We start from the raw sequence: 21,159 nt of genomic DNA, 5'->3' as shown, positions 1-21,159 counted from the left end.
ATGGTATAATTATGCCCCAGATAACAAATCAATTTCTGCTCACCTGCTGATGTTAGCATAAAAATATACTGTATCTGTATGGTAACATTTTCAAGCAAGCTACAGGTGCTTAAATTTGATGGCTTGTGTTGCACTCATAGAAAATAAATCACAGGACTTCCCTGTTTGTTGTAGGAAATCTCCAGACCCAAATCAGACTGGTAAATGGAGATAACGAGTGCTCTGGCAGAGTGGAGATCTACCATGTTGGCCTGTGGGGAACAGTGTGTGATTACTTCTGGAACATGAACGACGCTGAGGTGGTGTGTAGACAGGCTGGCTGTGGCAGAGCTCTGGCTGCTGTCAGCAGTGCCCACTTTGGACAGGGCAGTGGGCCCATCTGGTTGGGTGATGTGAGCTGTTCTGGAAGCGAATCCTCCCTGACACAGTGCTATCACTCTGGGTTTGGTTCTGAGTTCTGTTTTCACAATGGAGATGTTGGTGTGATTTGCTCAGGTAGGAGATCTTTTCTTTAATATGTCTTAAATTATCTCATAAAAAGATGACCAGTTGAACATGCTGAGTGTTAAGCTTAACTGCAGTTGAAAAGTTTATGCTGCTGCTGTTCCTATTCATTAACTGTAAGCCAGTTTTTTAATCGAAGGTGAGTGGTATATTTGGCGAGAGGCAGTAGTAATTATCATCTATACTGTGAAATCTTTGGCTACAGCCAGTATTGAAAGCTCATCTTCTGCACATGTTTAGAAAGGGATGGTGCAGTAGCATTCATTGAACTGGCATCCATCCACCCATCCATCCACCCATCCATCTTCATCCGCTTATCCGGAGTCGGGTCGCGGTGGCAGTAGGCTAAGCTGTGTATTCCAGGCGCCCCTCTCCCCAACAACTCATTCCAGCTCCTCCTGGGGGATCCTGGAGCATTCCCAGGCCAGGAGAGATATATAATCTCTCCAGCGGGTTCTGCATCTACCTCCAAAGGGAGGAGCCCAGGAGGCATCCTCATCAGATGCCCGAACCACCTCAATTGGCTCCTTTCGACACGAAGAAGCAGCGGCTCTACTCTGAGCTCCCTCCGGATGTCTGAGCTCCTCACCCTATCTCTAAGGCTAAGCCCAGCCACCCTACGGACAAAGCTCATTTCAGCTGCTTGTATATACGATCTTGTTCTTTCGGTCACTACACAAAGCTTGTGACCATAGGTGAGGGTTGGGACGTAGATCGACCGGTAAATCGAGAGCTTTGCCTTCCGGCTCAGCTCCCTCTTCACCATGACGGTCTGGTGCAATGCCCGCATTACTGCTGATGCTGCACCGATCCGCCTTTTGATCTCATGCTCCCTTCTACCCTCACTCGTGAACAAGACCCCAAGATACTTGAACACTTGGGGCAAAGACTCGTTCCCAACCCGGAGGGAGCAATCCACCGTTTTCCGGCAGAGAACCATGGCCTCGGACTTGGAGGTACTGACTCTCAGCCCAGCCGCTTCAGACTCAGCAGCAAACTGCTCCAGTGCATGCTGAAGGTCCAACGAAGCCAGCAGATCCACGTTGTCCGCAAAAAGCAGAGACGCGATTCTGAGGTCACCAAACCGGACACTCTCCTCACCTCGGCTGTGCCTTGAGATCCTGTCGATGAATATCACAAACAGGACCAGTGACAAGGGGCAACCTTGGCGGAGTCCCGCGCCCACTGGAAATGTGCTTGACTTTGTACCAAGGATGCGGACACAGCTCTCGCTTTGTTTATACAGGGACTGGATGGCTCGTAACAACGGCCCCGGTACCCTATACTCCCGCAGTACCCCCCACAGGGTTCCCCAGGGGACACGGTCGAAAGCCTTCTCCAAGTCCTCCAAGAGCTGGTCCACTGTTCCACGACCAGGACGGACCTCCTCCTGAATCCGAGGTTCGACCGACGGTCGGAGCCTCCTTTCCAGCACCCTAGAGTAAACTTTCCCGGGGAGGCTGAGGAGTGTGATACCCCGATAATTTGAGCACACCCTCCGGTCCCCCTTCTTGAAAATGGGGACCGCCACTCCGGTCTGCCACTCTGTGGGTACTGTCCCTGACCTCCATGCGACACTGAAGAGGCGTGACCGCCAAGACAGCCCAACAATATCCAGAGCCTTCAGCATCTCAGGCCGAATCTCATCTTTTTTTTTTTTTTTTGAGTACCTCAGCAACTTCCGCCAGGGATATAGGAGCAGATTGCCCCGAGTCTTCGTGCTCTGCCTCTTCCACAGAGGACGTGTTGTTCGGATTCAGGAGCTCCTCGAAGTGCTCTTTCCACCACCCGACAACATCCCCAGTCCGAACAGCAATTCTCCCCCCCTGCTGAAAACATCCTGAGACAAGCCCTGCTTTCCCGTCAGATGGTTTGCCAGAACTTCCTTGAGGCCAACCGAAAGTCAGTCTTCATAGCCTCCCCGAACTCCTCCCATACCTGGGTTTTTGCTTCAGCGACTGCCGAAGCCACAGCCCTTCTGGCCACCTGGTACCTGTCTGCTGCTTAAGGGGACCCCCGGGCCAGCCCGACAGGCATCAATGACCTTCTGGCCACAGCTCCTGCTTGCCGCCTCTGCAATGGAGGCTTTGAACATGGCCCACTCGAACTCCATGTCCCCAGCCTCCTCCGAGATGCATGAGAAGTTCCTCCGGAGGTGGGAGTTGAAGACCTCGCGAACCGGGGCCTCTGCCAGACGTTCCCAGTTCACCCTCACTACATGTTTTTGGGTTGCCACCCCGACAGGCACTGATGACCTTCTAGCCACAGCTCCTGCTTGCCGCCTCTGCAATGGAGGCTTTGAACATGGCCCACTCCGACTCCATGTCCTCAGCTTGCTTGGGATGCGCGAGAAGTTCCTCCGGAGGTGGGAGTTGAAGAACTCGCGGATGGGGGCCTCCTCCAGACGTTCCCAGTTCACCCTCACTACACATTTGGGTTTACCGGGTCTGTCCGGCAGCCTCCCCGACCACTTGATCCATCAGTTGACAGCTCTGCTCCTCTCTTCACCCGAGTGTCCAAGACATATCTGATGATACGACTACAAAGTCGATCATCGATCTTTGGCCTAAGGTGCTCTGGTACCAAGTACACTCATGAGCTACCCTATGCTCGAACATGGTGTTCGTTATGGATAATCCATGACCAACACAGAAGTCCAATAACAAGACACCGCTCGGGTTAAGATCAGGCAGGCCATTCCTCCCAATCACCCCCTTCCAGGTTTCTCCGTCATTGCCCACGTGAGCGTTGAAGTCGCCCAGCAGAACTATGGAGTCTCCGGGCGGCACCCTTTCCAGGATGCTGCCCAGGGACTCCAAGAAGGTCGGATACTCTGAACTGCCTTTTGTATGCATAAGCACAAAGGACAGTCAGAGCTTTCCCCCCAGTGATGCGTAGTCGCAGAGAGGCGACCCTCTCGTTCCCCAGGTGAAACTCCAATACAGAGGCACTAAGTCGGTGGCTTGTGAGTATCCCCACACCCGCCTGGTGCCTCTCACCCTGAGGAACTCCAGAAAAGAACAGAGTCCAGTCCCTCTCCAGGAGTTTGGTTCCGGAACCAGTGCTGTGCATGGAGGTGAGCCCAACTATATCTAGTTGGTACCGCTCTGCCTCCCGCACTAGCTCCGGTTCCTTCCCCACTGAACTGGCAGGCTGCCACAAATGAGTATTTATGGGAAACACTGGGATTTGTTATTATTGACCCTTGTGTTGCCTTAATAATACATGACCCATCACTAAATGACCCGTCACTTTGTTTAACAGCAGAGAAAACCCCCTAAATGATTTTTTCAACTTGAAGTTTGTGATGAGGTGGGGCGGCCTGTTGTGTAGTGGTTATGGTACATGACTGGGAGTTCAGTGGTTTGATCCCTGGTGTAGCCACAATATGATCCGCACAGCCATTGGGCCCTTGAGCAAGGCCCTTAACCTTGCTTTGCTCTGGGGAGGATTGTCTCCTGCTTAATCTCATCAACTGTACATCACTCTGGATAAGGGAGTCCACCTAATGCCATTAATGTAATGTAATGATGAGTGATGTTGTTTCTTCATGCAAAAATTCAATTATGCTGCTTTATTTTATGGGATTTAGTGAAAGTGGTCTTTATTACCCTTAGGACAAGGAGAGTATACAGAAAATCCTTTGAACTGTTCTATTGATTTTTCACATGGCACACCAGACCTCACCTGATTGCACTGCAGTTGGGAAAACCTGTCTTAAAATATGGTGCAAATTTTGATTTCTGAATTCAGACACTAGAAGGCCAATATAATATAAATAGGAAGCCATTTCAGACACAGCCTTTTCAGTTTTGTAAATTTGCCCTCCATGGTTTGCCCTCCATTGTTTCCATGGTGAATTCATTGGACACTGAGGACACTTGGTAAGCTTTAAAGTTTTAAAAACACTACATTTGAATTAATAGTCCAATCAATATTTCACTTTTAAAACTGAAAAGAAAGAAAGAAAAATAAAAGAAATCAGCTGGTAGGTTGTTCGGTATCGGAGAACTTCCACAGTTCTTCTTCAGACTTCGGTTGTGTCACTCATTTAGCTCTTCATGTAATCTCAGACAGCCAGAATCAAGTTTATCAGAAAATATGTCTATTGCTTATGTTGGGGTGTTGCGCTCATGTGGTCAGACTTCCTTGTGTCTACAATATTCATTTGACACATTCACAAAGAAACTGCACACAGTGGTAGGAATCATGCATTTTCAAAACTGATCAGTGTAAATGGACTCAAGCAAAAGTACTGACCTCAAGATCGTTTACGTGCAGATAAGCCAATGTTCACAAACGAGGGCATAGGTTATTTTAGGCCTTTTGAAGCCAAAGGTAGACAAAGTTTAGTCAAAAGATATGGCATTTTGTTCACATGCCTCACACAGCAGTTCACAAAGAAATTCCTTGTTCACTCGATACCGGCTAATATATCAATCCTTTAAGGTGTTTATATAGCAAGGAGATGTCAAGTATCAATTATAAGATCAGATAGTGGAACAAACCTAGTGGAGGCAGAAAAAGAAATGCATGAAGCAATCTGAGAATGGAATTAGTCTAAAATTTTTGAACCACTCCTTCAGAAGAGTGTTACCTGCACATTCAATCCCCCAGCTGGCTAGCACCAATGAATACTGTAACTTTTCTCAAGAAAACATGAAAAAAATTGAATTATTTTAATAAAATTTTTTAAATCCAATTTCTAACTTTCTAGAACACACCTGTTCTACAGCCCCCAAAGCATGATGCTGTTACCACCATGTTCTACAGCCCCCAAAGCATGATGCTGTTACCATCATGTTCTACAGCCCCCAAAGCATGATGCTGCCTCCACCATGTTCTACAGCCCCCAAAGCATGATGCTGCCTCCACCATGTTCTACAGCCCCCAAAGCATGATGCTGCCTCCACCATGTTCTACAGCCCCCAAAGCATGATGGTGCCTCCACCATGTTCTACAGCCCCCAGAGCATGATGCTGTTACCACCATGTTCTACAGCCCCCAAAGCATGATGGTGCCTCCACCATGTTCTCCACCCCCAAAGCATGATGCTGCCAAAAAAATCTACTTTACCACGCTTGGAACGGCCCGCAGCGATACCAACACACATGGTTAAAATGATGCACTCACTACACACAATTGGTTTATCAGATAATAGCATGATTTAGGTTAGGTGTATTAAAGTAAAAATGTTCCGAATAAAGGGCTCAGCGAGTGTATATAGAGGTCTTTCATTGAAAAAAAAAAAAATTCTGATTACACACCTGATTGAGTGCAAACATTTTTTTAAGGTTGGAAATAAGAGATTTTACCTAGTGCACATTTTTGAAAGTAAAGATTTACATTAGTTGGATAGAATTTGGGAAAACATTTAGATCATCGACTGTATATGAGTTTGTCATCTCTAATATGGTAATTACTTTTCGCTGTATTATGAAAGAAGTATGTTCAGCTGTTTGTTTTAACTCTAACTTCCTCTTCTGGTATGGACAGCTGCAAGTAATTTGTTTTCTGTGACCCTTAGTGTTGACAGCTGAAACTGTGAAGGTGAAGGTGTCCCTCCTCATTCCATCAGGCACAGGGGATCAGGAAGTGGAAGCAGCCCTTTATAATGTAGGTCCAACCGCACTCTTTTCACAGCACACCACAGTTTCTTCTGCCTTAAGATTCTAAAATCGTCCTGATAATAGTTGCAGGGGCGCAAATAATCAATATGGTTTGAGTTCATGGATGAACTATAAGTTAACTGATTTTCCCTTGAAGATGAATACATTATTAATTTTTCACCCACAACCTATCATGTAATCCTTTAACCATAAGCAGACTTGTATCCATGTTGATTAATTAATATTGCAACATAAAAAAAGAACTATTCTAAAATGCAAATATGAATTAAAGAACACTGGCTTTATGAAATGCATGCTCGCAGTTGTACAAACTAAATTAGCTATAACATTTTGTGTCTTAAACAATTACATGCGACAGTAATGGATGCAAACATTTGAATACATTTATAATTCCAAACTGTTTTCTCCCCCTCAGGCCAGTCTTGCTCTCGAAGCTTACTTAAAGGGCAACTTCAGTGCCATCAATTCTTTGAGAATTCGTAAACTTATCAAGCTGTAGGAAACACAATTTAACCATGAGGAACCATGGAGAAAGTGGTACAGACCTGCAAGACACAGAGGTTGAAAGAAAGGTGGTTCAAATAACAGCTTTATGTGTTTTCAAATTTAGTCTCAATTTTACAGTATATAGTACTCAGTTCTTCTGCAGTTCTTCTGCAGAATTTAGCTGTCTCTCTTCTGGTTCTTCGGGTAATTATTAATGAAGTTTTTTATCTCAAAAGCGATCTATGTTGCTTTATTTAACAAAATACTAAAATTTCACTGTTACTGTTACATTACATTTGCACTAGGTGTGGAATGTGTGCAGGTCAGTCAATGGGCCCAATGAAAGTATGAACTGAAGGTCATGTGGTTGGAGATGGACCTGAATACTATGAGAAGGAATGTGAGGTTGGAAAAATGGAATAGAAAATTCAGAACCTTGAATATCTGCAGGTTTTTTATGATTTTAAGATGTAGTTTTTCATGTTCTTGTTTTTGAAATATTATTTTGCATGCTTAAAATGGATGGTGAGGCAGCTCAGTGGTGCAGTAGATGGCACTGTTGCCTCATCACAAGAAGGTCCAGAGTTTGAATGCTGTGTGGACCAGCTCTGCTGCCACAGGCTGACTTGCTCATTTTGCCAGCTGCATTAATGGCTCTCACTTATCCTGAGTACGGAGCTTCTCCACCCTAGCTCCCCAGTGGTGGAACAACCTCCTCATTCCCATAATAACTGCTTACTCGCTCTTCCACCGCAGTCTGAAGACGCATCTCTTCACACTGTACCTTGACTCCTCTGCAGGAGTCCGCTTCTTTGTTATCACATGTTTTTCACCTGTCTATCTAATCCCGTTGTATTTTATACCTTAATTTAGGTCTTTATAATTTGTATTTGTCTCTGTTTTGTAATTCCTCAAGTTATAGTTTTAGTCTTGATAGAGCAGTTACAGACTGCTTTTCTGTCTTGTGTACTGGACATACTGTATGTTTATGGCCTTACAACCAATCGTATACGAACTGTACTTTATCTGATGTGTTTGGTTGTTTGTTGTATGACCTTGTTATGCACTTTTTTGTACATCGCTTTGGACAAAAGCATCTGCTAAATAAAATGTAATGTCAGGTAATGGTGTTTGTGTCCTCTCCATATCCGTTTCCTCTGGTTACTCCAGTTTCCTGCCACAGTCCAAATGTAATGGTTGTTAAAACAACGTCATTCTGAATGCACTGAATGGTCAAATATATGTTAAAAACATACACTAGATGTGCACTGAGTATAAAAAGACAAGATACTTTATAAAAGGGTAAGTTAAAATTGCTGAGTTAAAATGCTGTAATTGATTGCAATGAAAGGTTAAATACATGTTAATTCATGCAAGGTTAAAAATGTGGTAATTCATTGCTTTGTAAAAAGGATTGAGTTAAAAAGTGCATTCTGATCTGCTGATCAGGTTATTGTAATCCATTGCTCTGGCCTTCACCTACCAGGTAAAAGAGGTTAAAAAGATGGAGCTTGAAGAGATATAGCCTATGCATTATTAGATATAGCCTAGTGCACAGTCTAATTTGAATTTAGATTCCATAATGTTTTGGGAAAATGCATTTGAAGTTCCTTTTTGCAGTGTTTCCTTATCTCGTCAAGTTTAGTTACCAGTCTTCAATCTGTTGTCGATCTCTAATGCCTCGTTCAGACCTGTTGGGAAACAACGTGTTGCTTGCATTCGGTCATTGGACTTGATCGCAGCAACATCGTGTCCGTGTTTTTATTCTATTCCCCCTTACAGGGGCGTAACACAAAGACATGCTGATTAGGAAAACTGGAGGTTAAATTACCCACACTAAATTATATTCTGCGTGTGAGTGAATGGCGAACCTGTCCTGGGTGTATATGTGCCTCTCACCCAACATGTGCTGGGGCAAGTTCATGTACCCCCGCAACCCTGACCAGGAATAAGCTTGTTGGGTAATGGATGGATGAAAAATGGACCTTTATTCAATGGTCTGCTTAACTGATATGTTACATTGTGCCGTCTTGTGATGAATATGAAGTTTCATCGCAAAATGCAATAAACTTCATAAAAAATTGAGCACAGTCAAAACATAATTGATGGAGCTATCAGGCTTAGAATATACACTCTAAGTAAACACTTTATTAGGTATTTATTAGACTTGTTGTTTTGACTTATTAAGTCAGGGGTGTCCAATCTTATCCAGGAAGGGTTCGTTGTCCTCTCAGGTCCTCTTCGCACTTAGACTTGTGTTTGATTTACACTTCATTGTACGTCGCTCTGGATAAGAGCGTCTGCTAAATGCCATGTAATGTAATGTAATGGTGTGTGTGCAGGTTGTTGTTTTAGCACAGGACTAATCACTCATCACTTGATTAAAGACCACGATTAGTTCATTAGTATAATCAGGTGTGTTAATGCTGGTTTAATACAAAAACCTGCACCCACGCCGGCCCTTTTAGGATAAGATCGGACACCACTGTATTAAGTCTTCTGCTTCTGTACCCTATGCACTTAGAGGTTTGACGCATTGTGTGTTCAGATATGCTCCTCTGCATACCACTGCTGTACATTACATTGCATTAATGGCATTTGGCAGACGCTCTTATCCAGAGCAACGTACAACAAAGTGCAAACCCATAACCAGGGATAAGTGCACTGAAAGACCCTAGAGGGAAGTACAATTTCAACTGCTACCTGTACAACAAGGATAATTATTATTATTTTTTTTTTTAACGAACAAATAAACAAACAAAGCAAAAGTGACCAAACTTAACTATCCAAACACTGCTGCTTGAATAGGTGCGTCTTCAGGTGGGCGCTTGAAGGTTGTTCCACCACCGTGGAGCCAGAACAGCACCAATGTTTTGAATTTGATGCGAGCTATGACAGGCAGCCAGTGGAGGGAAGTAAGCAGGGGGGTGACATGTGAGTATTTGGGAAGGTTGAAGACCAGACGAGCAGCTGCATTCTGGATAAGTTGGAGGGGTCTGATGGCGGATGCTGGGAGGCCAGCCAAGAGGGAATTGCAGTAGTCCAGGCGGGACAGAACCATCGCTTGGACCAGGAGCTGGGTCGAGTAGGGGGTGAAAAAGGAGGGGTTAGTTGTGTGACTGTCACGTTCCTGTCTGCTTTGACAAGTCTGGCCGTTCTGCTCTGACCTCTCTCATTAAGAACACATTTCTGCCCACAGAACTGCTGTTCACTGGATGTTTTTTTTTCTTTTTCACACCATTCTCTGCAAATTCTAGAGATTGTTGCATGTGAAAATCCAAGGAGATTTCCCAGCAGTTTCTGAGATTCTCAAACCGCCCTGTCTGGCACCAACAATCATTCAACGGTCGAAGTCACTTACGGGTGTACAGGTGTTCCTAATAAAGTGAGTGTATACAACAATGATATCCCACAGTCACTTGAAGGAAGTAAAGGTGACATTCCTGTCAGTGAGGCAGGGCTAAGTAGGAGGCTAAGTAAGACTGCTCCACACTGGCGCTGGGTAACAGAGCTCAGGATGGACTCCTCTACTGCAGTCTTTGGGCTCCTGCTCCTCCTCAGCCTCTGTGAAGGACAGCTGAATGCAGGTAAATTTACACACCTGTCTGTGTCACTGATCTTGAGCAGCATTTTGAAATGAATTTATTTTCCAATCATCCACAGTGACATATGGTAGTGGAGAACATCAGTTTACATTTAAAATGTGTGATGAAATGTACAAAATGTATTTGCATTTTGAAATATATTTGGAATGCTATTTAGAAATATACTTGATAAATGTATTGAAAATATATTTATCATATATTTCACCTACATTGGGAATACATTACTAAACATAGACTCAGTGAGTACTTTATTAGGTATTCATTAGACTTATTTTTTTCGACTTCTTTAGACTGCCATAGCCTATCCACTTTAACAAGATGTTTCTGTCTGCAGAACTGCTGCTCACTGTATTATAAATTATTTGCGCCATTATTGCAAACTAGAGGATAGTGTGTGTGAAAAATCCCAGGAGATCGGTTTCTGAGGTATTATGAGAGACTTCACCTGCTCATCTTGCAATCTTGTCTGATTGTGCATTAAGCCATATCACATAAAAACAAACTGACATCTAATCCCCCTCAAGGAATCCAGTTTAACCACTTAAATCGCATGGCCAGAATGGTCTTATTTGTATTCAATCATGGTGAAATGTTTAATCAATCTGGTCACAGGATAGGTTCTTTTTGTATTAATATACTATAAATATTTTTTATCACTGTTTTAGCAACAACGGTTCCTTATTTTGTTGGGGTGAGGTGACAGAACAAGCGTGTGGGGACCTCCCCCATTTTAGAACGTCACAGACAGCACAAATCAGACTAGATTTGGTATTCTTTTCACAGCAAGGGTCCAGACAACCAAATATTGTAATTTCAAAAACATAGCAAATGCAGAGAAACATAAATATGAGGAACAAAAAAATCAGGGTGAAAATCTGTTTCATCCAAACTGTCCTTTTTGAAAAATCTGGGAATTTTTCCTGGGTAATCGGTTAAAATGGTGAGCCTTAATTACAGAATATATGAAATGGCATTTGTACATATTTTCACACGCATTAGAAACATATTAAAATGTATGTAAAATGTATTTTGCTCCATATGGGGTAAGCCTGACTGACTGTCATCAGAAAACGATATGTGGCTTACCCTCCCTTGCATTTGTACATATTTTCACACGCATTAGAAACATATTAAAATGTATGTAAAATGTATTTTGCTCCATATGGGGTAAGCCTGACTGACTGTCATCAGAAAACAATATGTGGCTTACCCTCCCTTGTCCTTTACATAACCTCTTCAATGTCTACTGCCACATTCCTGCTTTAACGTCATTTTGAAAAAGAAAAGAACAAGAACAGTGTTAAGCCTAACTGTAAATTGTTTATGTTAATATTCATATGTTAACTTTAAGCCAGTTTTATTATCAATGTCTAGGGGCTCCTGTGGTTATTCTTGATTGTATTGTTGAGTTTGTGGCTAGCTCTTGTGATTTTCCTGATGTGGATATGCGTTGTGTAAATAATATGCACTGTAGTGGGCGTGCCAGTCTTTTTCTCGGTAATTGCTTTTCCACAACAGACTTCAGCAGCTCACCTTGCCAATCTTGTCTGCCTGTGCATTAATATATCAGATAACCACAAACTGACATCTAATCCCCCTCAAGGAATCTAGTTTAACCACTTAAATCACATTTTTAACCACTGTTTTAGTGACAATGCTTCCTTATTTTGTTGGGGTGAGGTGACAGCGTTTTAGAACTTCAGACAGCACAAATCAGACTAGCTTTGGTTTTCGTTTCACAGCAAGGGTCCTAATAACAAAATCCACAATACAGTATAATTCCAAAAACATTCCAAATGCGGAGAAAATCAGTTTAATCCAAACTGTCCTTTTTGAAAAATCCCAGGAGATCAGCGGTTTCTGAGGTATTATGAGAGACTTCACCTGCTCATCTTGCAATCTTGTCTGATTGTGCATTAAGCCATATCACATAAAAACAAACTGACATCTAATCCCCCTCAAGGAATCCAGTTTAACCACTTAAATCACATGGCCAGAATGGTCTTATTTGCATTCAATCATGGTGAAATGTTCAATCAATCTGGTCACAGGATAGGTTCTTTTTGTATTAATATACTATAAATATTTTTAATCACTGTTTTAGCAACAACGGTTCCCTATTTTGTTGGGGTGAGGTGACAGAACAAGCGTGTGGGGACCTCCCCCATTTTAGAACGTCACAGACAGCACAAATCAGACTAGATTTGGTATTCTTTTCACAGCAAGGGTCCAGACAACCAAATATTGTAATTTCAAAAACATAGCAAATGCAGAGAAACATAAATATGAGGAACAAAAAAATCAGGGTGAAAATCTGTTTCATCCAAACTGTCCTTTTTGAAAAATCTGGGAATTTTTCCTGGGTAATCGGTTAAAATGGTGAGCCTTAATTACAGAATATATGAAATGGCATTTGTACATATTTTCACACGCATTAGAAACATATTAAAATGTATGTAAAATGTATTTTGCTCCATATGGGGTAAGCCTGACTGACTGTCATCAGAAAACGATATGTGGCTTACCCTCCCTTGCATTTGTACATATTTTCACACGCATTAGAAACATATTAAAATGTATGTAAAATGTATTTTGCTCCATATGGGGTAAGCCTGACTGACTGTCATCAGAAAACAATATGTGGCTTACCCTCCCTTGTCCTTTACATAACCTCTTCAATGCCTATTGCCACATTCCTGCTTTAACGTCATTTTGAAAAAGAAAAGAACAAGAACAGCGTTAAGCCTAACTGTAAATTGTTTATGTTAATATTCATATGTTAACTTTAAGCCAGTTTTATTATCAATGTCTAGGGGCTCCTGTGGTTATTCTTGATTGTATTGTTGAGTTTGTGGCTAGCTCTTGTGATTTTCCTGATGTGGATATGCGTTGTGTAAATAATATGCACTGTAGTGGGCGTGCCAGTCTTTTTCTCGGTAATTGCTTTTCCACAACAGACTTCAGCAGCTCACCTTGCCAATCTTGTCTGCCTGTGCATTAATATATCAGATAACCACAAACTGACATCTAATCCCCCTCAAGGAATCTAGTTTAACCACTTAAATCACATTTTTAACCACTGTTTTAGTGACAATGCTTCCTTATTTTGTTGGGGTGAGGTGACAGCGTTTTAGAACTTCAGACAGCACAAATCAGACTAGCTTTGGTTTTCGTTTCACAGCAAGGGTCCTAATAACAAAATCCACAATACAGTATAATTCCAAAAACATTCCAAATGCGGAGAAAATCAGTTTAATCCAAAGTGTCCTTTTTGAAAAATGTCATTGCTTTTCCACAACAGACTTCAGCAGCTCACTTAGCCAATCTTGTCTGCCTGTGCATTAAGCAATATCAGATAAAAACAAACTGACATCTAGTCCCCTCTTCCCAATGGCCAAGCCAATCAGTAGTGTGGTCCTGGCTTCCCATGATCACGCTGCAGTGTCAGGTCATAGTGAAGTGTAGCTGATCTCCCTCGTGAACTGGAGCTGCTGACCAAGGTCCCTCTCCACACTCCACTCCATGTTTGGTGTTGGGAATGTTCTTCTGGTGAGATTCTGGGCCTCCTCTCCTTGCCTGACAAAGATGGTATGTTTCCATGCCTGGTCTAGGCACACACCATTCGCCTGCTGCCTTTGTCCAGGTAACAGCTGAACCAGGGAGCCCTAAGTAAGGTTACTCCATCTGGTGAGTGAAACTAATATCCCAGACCATGACCCTATTACTATTATATGAAATCATACTTGGATCCATGGACAGTTGGCTTTTCAGCAGCTTCTGATTTCTGAATTCCTCAGTGCAAGCATAAGAAAGCTTTCAGTATCAAGTCCTCATTCTAGGGTTTTGATTGCTTTTTGAGTCTGTTATTGCCACTTGAAAACATGAGAACTAGAGTTGTGCCAATGAGAGTCAATGAAGCCATTGTGAGGCTGAGAAATAACAAAAGAAACAATAGGCTTGTCTCACAGCCATTATAATCACTATGGCTGCTGCCAATTACCTCCTCATGGGCCGGGTGTCAGGCCTAAAAGGGGGAGAGACATTTGGATGGGGACTGAGATGAAAATATGTTTAAGGTTTCTGGCTAGTTTTCATTTGTGTACGTTTTGCCTCCCTTTTCCCAATCTGTTTGATGGATTTTTGTTAATTGTTTGATTTTGAGTTAAACTGCAATAAGCCAACTCTTATTTTGAGATTGAGTTGGTGTGGCCTCCACAGCCCGGCATCACAAATTGATGACCAAGGAATTTTCACTATAATGAAGATGGACCCCAAAACACCTGCCTGTCAGATCAGAAACACTCTTCAAGATTCAGGTGTAGATTTCTCAGTGAATACTCTTTCCAGAAGACTTCACAAAGAGCTCTACAGATGTAAACCACTAGTTAGCTGCAAAACAGGATAGTCAGGTTACAGTTGGCTAAATAGCTCCTAAAAGAGGCAGCAGAGTTCTGGAAAAATGTCCTCTGGACAGATGAGACCAGGATTGAATCTGAGTGATGGCAGGAGCCTGGCAAGATATTGCTGTTGTTGTAAACTCTGACCCGTGACTAACTTTGTTTGTTTTATTCAACTCCAATTAAGCATTAAATAATCAGGATTACACAAATTAAAACAAGACCTATTTTCATGTTTAATCCAGTCATATTCAATTCGGATCCTACCAAAAAAAAGTGACATCTGAAAACTTTGATGAATCCAACATTATTTCTGAAGGTTTTATGGTCAATTACACTTCGCTAATGTTTGATAAATGAGGCCCATTGGACAGTGCTTCATCCCACAGAAAGGCAATGATCCAAACATGCACCAGTGCTCTCATTCTTCTTAACAATGTTCCAACAGTTTAAAATACAGATCTAAATGCCCTCAAATTAAAGGTGACTGTCCATAACTAACAGCGGTACTCAACTCCACGTCCTGGAGGCCGCAGTGTCATCAGGCATTTGCTCTGACCGTGCGCTACCCCACCTGATTTCACTAATTATTTTACCTGCTTGATTCAGATAAGCTATTGAGTGAAATCAGGTGGTATAGTGCACGGAGACACTGGTTCCAGGTCTAAACATCCTGTGACAAAGGCAGCAACCTGGCTCCATGTACTTTGTCCTTTGTCCATTGATTTACTGGATTGTATAAGAGTCCATGACAGTCAATAAACAGAAGGTTGCCTTAATGCAACTTAAGGCGGACAAGCGCCATAAGACTCCATTTTCCTTACATGCTCATTTCAGTTGTCAGGTCAGACGTTAATAATGAACATCTCAAGACCTGAAATTTCAATGCGTCAGAATCTTATTTTATTCCTCTAAAGACATACAGTTTTGCACTGTTAACGCCGCATTTTTGCCAAAAGTCAAAGTTCCAGAAAGCTCAGAAGATACTGTACAAAAATCCAAAAGCAAAAGTTCAGTCCTTAAATCCACAAAGGCAAAAAACATCTGACAGTCCAGACATCCAAAGGGAAATCCAAATAATCAGGGTACAGAGATTAGTTACGTTGGCAAAAAGATCAATTCAGGTAAGGCAAACAAATCCACAGGGCAATCCAAGTATCACAGAGTTACAACAGTGAGGAAAGAGCAGGTGAGGCAATCAGAGTTTAAGTTTACAGCGGTTCAGGCCAAAGTCACTCACACAGCATTCAGTGACGACTCAAAGACAGAGTGAAAAGACCAGGCTTAAATACTGTGAGACAATTGGCTAAAGAACTCACATTACCAGATAACAGAGAGCAGGTGGGTCTGTTAACAAGAGGCATAATTAGGCAGTAAAACTCGGTAAAGACAAAATCAGATTTAGTGACATCTAGTGGTCAACAACAAAAGTTCAACATTGTGACAATATATACTTTAAAACATGTTTGTATGGTTAAAATTGACAAAATTGTGAAAAAGTGAATTTTGACTTCAGCTTGTCCATAACTGGCCAAACCTCGCAACAATGGTGGCAGAGTTCTCAGGTTGGTTGCAAGAGCACTGAATGTCTGTGTCAAGACGTCTCATGGTGCTGGTGGCTTGGCAACCAGGAGGCTTGAGCAAAGGGGTAAAAAAAGAGAACCAGAGAGATCCAGTTCTCTCACATGTGTTTGCCACCTAGTGGCAATGTCACCAACAGAACAATCCTGTCATATTCAAATGTACCACTGCCCAGTGCAATCCAAATCTCAAAAAATCACAATTTATATGAATACACATCAGCAGTCAAACGTTTGGATTAATATTTTATTTCCACTGTTTGTAATCAAGCAATTCATATGTGGCCAAAGTGCAGATTCTCATATATTTTTATATATTTTGGTTGCACCATGTAGTAATTACAGCACTTTTTATACATAGCCCCCCATTTCAATGTTTTAAACAATTTAACATAATGGTAAATAAAATATTCATGCTTTGTATTTGGTTGCATATCCATTGCATAGCATGACTTCCTGATGTCTGTGACCTATCAACATCACCAGAGTCTGGATATCTTATTCTGAGGTTGTCCTACAAGCGATACTATAACTCTTTGCATTTGAATGCATCTCTATGGGAACAAGATTCGGCTGTAAATTATGCTGATACAGTACAGAACACATTTGTGGGCAAAATGGCTTTATTTCATCAAGGGTCCAAGAATTGCGTCTTCATGGAAGAATTGTGGCCAAAAACCATACCTCCAACATGAAAACAAGGCCAAGCGACTCAACTATGCACGAAAACACAGGAACTGGTGTGAAGAAAAATGGCAGCAGGATCTCTGGACTGATGAGTCGGCTGTAGCAAAAGGCAGTTTGTTTGCCAAAGGGCTGGAGAGTGGTACAAGAATGAGTGTGTACAGGCAACAGTGAAGCATGGCAGTTCCTTGCAAGTTTGGGGCTGCATTTCTGCAAATGAAGTTGGGGATTTGGTCAGAATGAATGGTCTCCTCAATGCTGAGAAGTACAGGCAGATACTTATCCATCATGCAATACCATTAGGGAGGCATCTGATTGGCCCCAAATTTATTCTGCAGCAGGACAACGACCCCAGGAAGTCCTGGAAGTGATGGCATGGCCCCCACAGAGCCCTGATCTCAACATCATCGATTCAGTCTGGGATTACATGAAGAGACAAAAGCATTTGAGGCTGCATAAATCCACAGACGAACTGTGGCTAGTTCTCAAAGATGTTTGGAACAACCTACCTGCCAAGTTACTTCAAAAACTGTGTGCAAGTATACCTAGATTAATTGATGCTGTTTTGAAGGCAAAGGGTGATCACACTAAATATTGATTTGATTTAGATTTTTCTTCTGTTCATTCACTTCTTCTGTTCATGCGTTTTGTCATGTGTTTTGTTAATTCATATAAATAAACTATTAAAATTTCGATTTTTGAAAGTATTCTTATTTTACAGCATTCTCACACCTGCCTAAAACTTTTGCACAGTACTATATATAGATATACTGTATGTACACATATCTACAGTACCAGGTGAATGTTGCTGCTTTCACAATAATGCACAATAATTGTTAACTGCTACCATTCTTGCCTTGATTTTGGGAAGAGTTCTGTAACTGGGCTATCTGCTGTGTACCTGCTTCTTTACACACTGCACCCTTTGGCTAAGCACCCACCGAACACCATCAGAGGCCCCGCAGACCCCTCCTATAACATGAGATCTCTATTATCTCCTCTCTCCTCAGTGCACCGCCTCCTCCACCTCAGTCCTCCTTCGCTGCTGATGACTTTGCTGATTTTTTCAATGAGAAGGTCACAGACATCCGCAAATTTGCAGCTTTACAACCACCGCCCCCCTCTCTGTGCCCTTCCCCCCTCTAGGCCCATCCCTTCCTTTTCCACTTTCTCCCCCCTTACAGACTGATGTCTCTCAACTCCTGCTCTCCCACCGCCCTACAACCTGTGCCCTTGACCCTATCCCCCCTTCTCACACCTGACATTCTCCCATTTGTCTCCTCCCTTGTCAACTCCTCCCTGTCTTCTGGCTGTTTTCCAGCATCCTCCAAGAGGGCCCACATCACACCTCTACTAAAAAAGCCTACTCTGGATCCCTCCATCATCCAGAACTACCACCCAGTATCTCTTTTTCCTTTTCTTTCTAAAACCATAGAACGAGCTGCTTCTACTGAACTTTCTTCTTTCTTTTCTAATAACAACCTGCTAGACCCCCATCAGTCTGGCTTCAGATCGGGCCACTCGACAGAGACCGCGCTCCTCTCCGTCAGTGAATCACTCCATGCCGCACGAGCAGCCTCCCTCTCCTCTGTCCTCATTCTTCTAGATCTCTCTGCTGCCTTCGACACTGTGGATCACTCCATCCTCCTGTCCGCCCTGTGAACAATGGGCATCTGTGGCACAGCCCTGGACTGGATTGAGTGCTACCTCTCTGATCGCTCCTTCCAGGTTGCCTGGGCTGGTACGGTATCGACACCTCAGCCCCTTGCCACAGGAGTTCCCCAGGGCTCAGTCCTAGGCCCGCTTCTTTTTTCTCTTTACACTCGTTCCATTGGCCCTGTGATCACTGCACATGGGCTGTCCTACCACTGCTATGTGGACGATACCCAACTCTTTATCTCATTCCCATCATCTGATACACAGGTTTCAGCCTGTATCTCTGCTTGCCTGAGTGACATCCAGAGCTGGATGGACAACCACCATCTAAAGCTCAACCCAGGTAAGAGTGAAATGATATTCATCCCTGCTAATACCTCTCCCCATCTGGATCTCTCCATTTCTCTTGGGGATACCACACTCACGCCATCACCCAGTGCAAGGAACCTCGGCGTGGTGATGGACAGCAGACTGTCCCTCTCCGAGAACTAGGGATGTGTACCGAGAGCCAGGATTTTTTGGTACTGGTTCCTAATTGGTCGGTACCAGAGTACCATTACATTACATTACGTGGCATTTAGCAGACGCTCTTATCCAGAGCGACGTACAACAAAGATTCTGGACAAACAATACTGTTTTCGGTATTTTTTAAGAGTCTACCTAACCGTCGCGTAATTATGACACTGCCGCTGTCGACAGGTTATGACGCAGCACCCCGTTGTTTTCTCTAGTAGTCAATATGTCGGCCGTCAGAGCTAAGCGCTCCAAGGTATGGGCTCACTTCATCAAACTCAATGAATCCTCGGCTCAATGCAATATATGCAAGAAAGTAGTTGCGTAGGGGGGTAACACCAGCAACATCATGAAACACTTGCATTCTACCCATAGCATGAAGTTGAAGGAGTGCGGAGTGTTAAACAATGCATCTAAAGTTAGCAACCCGGCAGACACTAACAACACTGTGCCCTCCTCTGTGCAGGCAGACTCCGACAGTGCTTCTTCATCAAGTCACGGTGAGTGTATGAATCATTAAAGGGGAAGTGAAATACTAGATTAAGTTAATAATTTACAAGATTGATTCCTAATATATACATCCTTAAAGGTTTAAGACTGCCAGTAAAGCTGGATTAAAAATAATAAGTAATTCAATGACCCTTTTTTAAAACATGCGCAGCGCCATTTATCAGAGTGTATAGCGTGACGTCACTCTGTCCAGAGCGATCTCGGCTGCTGCCAGAGAAAGTAAATATGTTGCTTTTAGGGCTAAATGCGTCAGGAGAAGCGCCTCCCCTACACTGTTCTGTTTACATGTATGTGTCTGTTGGGTTGAACAAGTAGGCAAAGGCTTTGGTCATCTCCCTAGGTCTTTTTTAAATTTAATCTATTCTGAGAAGCATTTGTAATTTTAAGTTAAGCTTCTGTTCTGTTGAAGCATTATCACATTGACAGTTACCTTTAAGGCTGTATGGAGCTGCCTGCTCGTTTTTTTGACATACCTCGCCCTGCACATGTTGACTTGCTAAGGACTTAAAAGGCAGGTGCTGTAAGTTGTTTAATGATGTTGCTGGTGTTACCCCCCTTGTGGTAATAAAAAACGATAGCATTTTTTACCATCTTGTAACGTCTTTATTTTATACACTAAATTACACGCCGTGGTATCGATAAGAGTATCGATAAATACCGGCACCGATAAGGAGTATCGGTATTGGTATCGGTATCGATAAAATCCTAACGATACACATCCCTACCGAGAACATTGCAGCGGTGACCCGATTATGCAGCTTCTTCCTATACAACATACAGAGAATCCGCCCCTTTCTCACCCCCTACTCGACCCAGCTCCTGGTCCAAGCGATGGTTCTGTCCCGCCTGGACTACTGCAATTCCCTCTTGGCTGGCCTCCCAGCGTCCGCCATCAGACCCCTCCAACTTATCCAGAATGCAGCAGCTCATCTGGTCTTCGACCTTCCCAAATACTCACACGTCACCCCCCTACTTACTTCCCTCCACTGGCTGCCTGTCATGGCTCGCATCAAATTCAAAACATTGGTGCTAGCCTTCCAAGCAGTTAAGGGGTCTTCCCCCGCTTACCTCCAAAAAATCATCAGACCGTACACCCCTGCCAGACCTCTTCGTTCAGCCTCCACAGGCCGCTTGGCACCTCTCCCTCTCCGAACCTCCACCTCACGCTCATGACTACTGTCTGTTCTGGCTCCACAGTGGTGGAATGAACTCCCTGTTAAGGTCAGAACGGTATAATCTCTCCCCACCTTCAAGCGCAAACTGAAGCAAGCAGCACCTCTCCCCATCCCTCCCTACCTCCCTGTGAACCTTAATTGTTGTCTTTCTGTGATTTACTTTGTGTATCGGTATTTTTAGTTGGCTAGGTAAGCAGTGTTTGGATAGTTAAGTTTGATCACTTTTGCTTTGTTGTTTGTTTGTTTATTTGTTTGAAAAAAAAAACTTATCCCTGGTTATGGGTATGCACTTTGTTGTAGATCGCAATCACCAGTTGCACATCGCCCTAAGGCGCTACCAGGGAAAGTTGGCACTGATACAGTCCAGATTTCATCTGAGGAAATGAGGAATGAGGCCTTAGCCGAATAAGCCAGCCAGC

The 21,159-nt window shown here is 43.1% G+C and overlaps 1 pseudogene; it reads left to right on the top strand.

Annotated features, from left to right (window-relative positions):
- The first annotated feature begins 213 nt into the window (after nucleotides 1-213).
- Nucleotides 214-21,159, top strand: part of LOC133126681 (deleted in malignant brain tumors 1 protein-like) — a 35,992-nt pseudogene continuing 15,046 nt past the window's right edge.

Source organism: Conger conger, chromosome 4, assembly GCF_963514075.1.
Source record: "Conger conger chromosome 4, fConCon1.1, whole genome shotgun sequence".
NCBI lineage: Eukaryota > Metazoa > Chordata > Actinopteri > Anguilliformes > Congridae > Conger > Conger conger.
The sequence above is the reverse complement of the archived record's forward strand: the minus strand, read 5'-3'. Positions and strand labels throughout refer to the sequence as shown.